Here is a 6,782-nt window from a genome sequence, read left to right as displayed (position 1 = left end):
ACATGATTATAAAATCAACAAGAAATCTAAATTAAAAAACCAAAAATAACATCAACAAAATCCGGACGACGTGTGATTTATAGTTTATCTAACATCAAAAACTCATATTTAGAACGGCGTGTCGGATTTGATACAAGAAAAGAGAATACTCCATCCATGCCACTAAATTAAAAAGCTATTTTCCTTTATAATGAACAGACCACGTACCAATAAAAGAGGGATATTTATAGACTTAAGCGCTAATTAACTACACTTAGCCAATTAGCTATACTAATTACTAAATTAATACTCAGTAATTAGTTTAAAGCCAGAGGGCCCCAACTTCCTTGAGGAGTGGAACCAAAGTGCCATTAATATGCGAAGCCATAACTCTGTCCATAGCGCCGACGAGTTTCCCGCCGATGAATACGACGGGAACGGCGGAGACGACGCCGAGCAGCAGCATCAGGGCTCTCTCGATCTCTTTGCCTCTGGGATCTTGGTCGAGCTCGAAGACAGTAGGGTTGACTCCCATCCCGCAGAACAGCCTCTTCAGTGCATGGCACATGCATCAAGTGCTCACGCTGAAAATCACGATGGCGCTGCCGGAGGCCAGCCGCACCACCCTCTGCCTGGGGTCCTCCGCCGCCGCCTCAGATAGATGACGCGTATGATGTAATGTGGAGGGGTGGTAGCTGGCGTGTGATGACTTCTGGTAGTGGCGCATGTTTTGGTACAAGAACAAGTGCTCTGCGGAAATGTGTCGATTTGTTCGTATTCTGAAGCTCGAGTGAAATTATGAGAAAGGGGTGTGGGCTGAGGCTAAGGTATAAATAGAGATCGTTTGCATGGGGAAAAGCAAATCGAGGCTCACAAATTGGATGGATTTTCACATTTAAAAAAAGATCGGTTTTTGACTTTGGATTTTGGCTCTCATTTCGAGTTAATGGTCTGGCCATAGTTAAAAGTGCGTGGGAAATTGAGCCGACGAACTCATTTTTCTGTATATATCTAATAAAAGAAGGTACGTTGTCTCTTTTTATATATAACACAAATATGGAGACTAAAAGCACAAAACCAAAAGCGTGGAAGTTGGAACTAATAACAAGTGCCAATACTAAAAGTGTGGAACTGAGTCCAACTACTAACACAGACCCTCAGGATTGGTGGAGATCTCAAACACCAAGCTTGGAGAGTAAGGACCAATGCTGCCATCTGCCTAACCCTATAGTAAATAAGTCAGCAAGTTGCTTGGTTGTTGAAATGTTGACATTCTTAATGGTACCATCTTTAACCCTTTCCAGAATCAAATGACAATCAATCTCAATATGTCTTAGTGTGTTCATGATACACGAGATTGGTCGCAATGTGGATCGCCGTCTGGTCATCATAGAAGAGAGGTGTTGACCCAACAAAGTAACTTTCATGTCAGATAACAATCCAGAAATCCAAATTATTTCACAGGTAGTTGTGGCGATAGCTCGATACTCTTCCTCTGCAGAAGATCGAGAAATAGTGCTCAGCTTCTTTGTTCTCTAAGAGAACAAAGACTCCCAAGTTTGATAGAGAAACATGTTAGGGATCTCTGGGTCATAGGACAAGCCCTCCACCCAAAGTCACAATAAGCTACAAGACCCTGCAATTTTCAAACCTTGTAATTAAAGATCAGTATTCCTCAAGAAATTAATAAGAGAATTCAATTGGCATATAATTATATATGTGCATACAAGTCGAGATTTAATATATACATATGTCGTTTTGCATATAGTATAAAATTTTAGATTTTTTATTAGAATAGGCACCCATGCATATGCTTGATGATTGGAAAGTATATTTGGAAATATTAATGTTGAGATATAATGGTATTGATATGCTAAGAAGTAGTTATGCATACACATATGTATGTATATTTCGAAAATTGGGATGAAGGTTGTGCAAGATTGGAGAAGATTATACAGGATAAAAGACATAAGGAAAGTAAATAAATTAATACATGTATAGTGATATGTATCCCCAGACTTCGAATTTTTTGGCTAAACAACTATATATAGATATTGAATTAGTTGAATACATATGCAAGAATATAAACATGCTTGAGTTTGAATGTGAGGCCCAGGGCCGTAAAGGGCGGGAGGTGATCGCCGGTACCATGAGGTTGCACAGACAATCATGAGCGGCTTCTGACAGACTTCTAGGCTACCTGAACAGTTTTGAAATCCCTCTTCTTCCGGTGCCATGAGGTTGCACAGACAATGAGTGGCTCCTGACATGCTTCTAGGCTGAGGGAACATGGATGAACCGATCCTACACCAGAAGGAGAGGGATTTCAAAACTGTTCAGGTATGGGACTGTGCAGTTAAGGATGTCTTAAAAGATTTGATATGTACTACTCATATCAAGAATTTGCATCTTCTCCTCGGTAGCTCATCATATAAGAACTCCAAAGTTAAGCGTGCTTGACTTGGGGCAATCTGGGATGGGTGACCCACTGAGAAGTTTTCCTAGGGTGCGTGTGAGTGAAGACATAAGTGCCTTAAGGTTGCACGAACAATGAGCGACTCATGGTAGGCTTCTAGGCGGAGGTAACATGGATGAAAAGATCTTACATCAGAAGGAGAGGGATTTCGAAACTGTTTAGGTATGGGACTGTGCAGTTGACGAGGGCTTATAAGAACTTCAAAGTTAAGCGTGCTTGTCTTGAGGCAATTTTGGGATGAGTGACCTCCTGAGAAGTTTTTCTAGGGTGCTTGTGAGTGAGGATATAAGCACGTTGGAAAGACCCGTTTTGATACAGTGAGGACAATCGTCAAATTTAGGGCGTTACATGGAAGGTCTAATAGATGGAAACAAATCATCAACTTTTGCACAAGAAAATCGATAGGACTTGACCAAATTTTGGGCACTTAAATTTCGAACCAATCAACGGGTGACATTGAGGAATGGTGTCAACATTTTTGGTAGCTTTATAATCAGCCATATAGGGAGGGATCTTGTGACTAAAATGAAAGAAAATCGTTTGATTTGATGTAATTTGTGTAGGATTTAGGTGCCTCATTCAGCCTCTTCCTCTCACATATTTATAGTGTCTCATTCCTAGACTCAACCACACCAAAAATTCAAAAATCTAGTGCTGCATAATTTGAAAAGCTCAATAGCACACTTGATGCAAAACTATGCTAAAATCCATCCAAAATTTTGGCTAGAACGTGAACCGAAGTACAGCTTAAGCAAAGTGCAAGGATTCATCCGAGTTGAGTGCAAATTTGATGCTACTTCCGATCGTGTATGAGCAAGCCACCCTTCCATTCGACCCTTCTCGTTTTCTCCAAGGAATACAAAGGTATGTGGGTTTGTTTTAAAAATATAATTTTGGTTATGCACTTTTCGTTTTTTCGAAAATTTCGGTCGAGTGCAATTCTTATTCTACCCCCTTCATGATACGAATATCTTATATTTTATGTTTTGTCACTATTAGAATTCATCTGGATATAAGTGTGAATCCCAATATGGAATATGTTATGACCCTTACAGGGTGGGATTGCAACTGTTACATGGCCTCGCCTCCTTAAAGAAATAAAAATTAGGTACTGATTTCATTAAAGCATGGAAAGTAGAGGAATCTCAGTGCTTAGATTAAAAAAATATGCTTATTATATAAATTATGTTATGCATGGTATGTTTTTATTCGAAATTCATGTATATTTGTTATGTATATACTCGAACAGCCCCCACTTACTGAGTGATTACCATATCACTCATCCTTTACTCTGTCTTCCATAGATAAGTCCGAAGAACAGAGCGAGGAAAAAGAGTCCGACCGGTTTTGGGTTGGTGATGGACGCATAAAGACATTTAATTTAAGTTTTTATATTTAATTAAATTCAAAACGCTTCCGTATTATTTCTATCATTTTAAGTAATTCTGTTGTAAAGACAATACTATTTCTATGGAAATTATGATATAAACTGATTTTGGTTTATACTGTATCACGAGGTTTGTTGTTTGATGATTATGTGATTGTTGAACAGTGTCGGTGTCGATTAACCCTGATCTCGAGGCGTGACAAAATCCCTAAACTAGGATTGTTCTTGAGATATCTGACACTCTGACTGCTGAATCTATATGAGATTGTTTAGAAGACTTCATAAACTAACTAAATGTCTGAACAACATAACATCTGTCAGGTCTTGTAACTGTAGTAAGATAAACTAATCTCCCAATCAATCTTTGATATAAATCTGGATCAGAGAGCAAGGGGTCAACTTTACTATCACGTCATAAGGCCTAGCACTAGACACTCCCATCTCTGCAATTAGTTCGAAGGCTTACTTATGCTAAGATAAATAAATTTATTATTTAGAGTGGGCCATCTAAATGCCTAAAAGTATTTTAGAACTCTGATTTGTAGGTGATCGCTCTTCCAGCAGGAAAAATTATTGCACCCAACAATCTTCCTCTCAATAATTGCACTTCTTGCAATCAATGAGAATCAAACTCATCACCTTGGATTTGATACCAATTATAGGACCGAGCTCTTGTCGTGGTAACAGTGCAACTCAAATATTTTAAATCGCATAGAAGCTCAAGTACCACGGTTCGATCGCTCTTTTAGCAGGGAGAATTATTGCACCCAATACTATGGCAGTGACATAAAATCGTCTTCATCTAAATCTCTTTGTAGGAAAATATTTGTCACATCCATTTGATTAGTACAATTATTAACAACAAGAAGACTATACAAACATCGAATAATCATTATATTTGTCGTAGGAGAAAATTGTCATGTAAATCAACATCAAATTGTTTTGTATACGATTTTGCTACCAAAAGACCTTTAAAACATTCAATTGTCCCATCAGATTTAAACATCACCTTATAAACCCATCGGCAACTATAGGTTTGACCCCTGTGGGCAGATCAACCACATCCCAAATGTGATTAGCTTCAAAAGCTACAAGTTCTAAATCCATAGTCTCTCACCAATTAAGATCAGATATGACCTCATGATAGAACAATGGTTCCGTAATGGATGAAATGGAAGCTAAAACTCTAATATGAAGAAGAAAAATGGGAATAAGTAAGATGATAGGACAAGGGATAGAAACATGCATTATGGTGTGCAAAAGATGTAGAAGAACATACAAAGTCTCAGGTCCATATGGGTGGAATGTATGTCCTACTCGACCAATGCAATAGAATTGCGACGATATTAGAAGGAGGTAAATCAGAAACCTGATAATTAACTTGATTGTCATTGAAAAGTGGATCATTGGGTGACCATGAGGTCGAGTCCTCTGTGATTGGTTGGACATGTAAGAAAAACGTGACACATATTCAAAGAAGTAGCGTGTACAAATTGAAATTGGCGACGGCCAAGAAAATTTAGATGCGTACACGATTCTTTTTACTCTCGGCTCCCGACTTTTCTCGTTGATGGTATGAGAAACGCCTATAAATAGAGGCGACTGAGGTCCCTAAGCATACAATCTCATACAGAATAATACACCATCTATAGAGAGATTGGAGTGTTTAGAAGACTTCAATCGGAGGGATATCAGAATACCTAAACATGATTCAATGGCCGGAGGTAACACTCAATTTAGCTTCCGCATATTTGTTTATCATGTTCATATACGTACAGAAACATGATTTTTAGAGAAAATCTCTAACATTTGGTATCAGAGCCGTGATACCTCTGCCTTGAAAATTTGTTTTCATTTTTCGGATATCATGAACTTTAAGAAATTGATTTATGAAAGTTTACGTAAAAATGAAATTTTGGAATTTCTGAAAGTTTACGTAAAAAAAATTGAAGTATGGATATCATAAAATTTCTTTCTGAAGTTTTTGCGTAAGAAATTTGAAATTTAAAGGACGGACATACAATATTAAGAAAAATTACCTGAGAATTTGTTCTCGGTTCCACCTTTAAAATTTTCCTTGAAGTCTTGAAAATTGAACGAATTTTCTCTACGGAAAAAATTTTACGCCGGAGGTTTATGAAAATCTTTCGGGGAAGATGAAGAAGATTTCGAATTCTCAATTCAATTAACGTGAATGTATTGTGAATTATTAAAAAGACAATCAATTCAAAATTAATTAGTGGGACCCACGCCTATTTATAACATTTGCTCGTTGCATGTGTCGGTATATTTAAATTGTATTTATTTATTATTATTTTTATATATAATAATAATTAATGTGGGACCCACAATTAATTATGAGGGACCCACATGTTGATAATAATTCGATTTTTATTATTATTATTTTAAATAATAATAATAATAAATAAATAAATAATGATTAATGTGTTATTAAGTTATATGTATAATTTGGTACATATAGCATTTGGTTAAATAATTTGTACACATTAAAATAATTTCAAGTTCGATACATGTTTAGAAATTATTTTTGCATGTTAGATATAATGTCAAATATTATGGATAAGTGTTTGATGTGTACATGCAAATTTAATATTATGTTTGCATTTATTCTAGAAATTTAAAATGCAAATAATATTAAAAAATAATTTTGGTAAATCAATATTCACATTATGTTCATATTAAATTATGTTGAGTTGTTTATAATTTAAAATGAACATATCAAGTAAGATGTGAATATCATATTTAAAATAAAATATTTTAGATGTTCACTAATGAACAAATAATCCTCACTTTATCACTACTCTGATAAAAAAGAAAAACTGATGAGGAACCCACATTTTGATCCTCACTTTATCACTACATTGATTGAAGAGAAAAACTGATGGGGAACGTATTTGTTCATATTAAGCAAAAATGTGA

At 36.2% G+C, this 6,782-nt stretch overlaps 1 pseudogene; it reads right to left on the bottom strand.

Annotated features, from left to right (window-relative positions):
• Positions 1-301: 301 nt before the first annotated feature.
• On the bottom strand, positions 302-4,555 carry LOC142521208 (glutaredoxin-C1-like; annotated as a pseudogene).
• Between the last annotated feature and the right edge of the window lie 2,227 nt (positions 4,556-6,782).

The sequence above is a fragment of the Primulina tabacum genome, chromosome 12 (genome assembly GCF_025594145.1).
Source record: "Primulina tabacum isolate GXHZ01 chromosome 12, ASM2559414v2, whole genome shotgun sequence".
Classification (NCBI taxonomy): Eukaryota; Viridiplantae; Streptophyta; class Magnoliopsida; order Lamiales; family Gesneriaceae; genus Primulina; species Primulina tabacum.
This window is presented reverse-complemented; position numbering and strand designations above follow the sequence as displayed.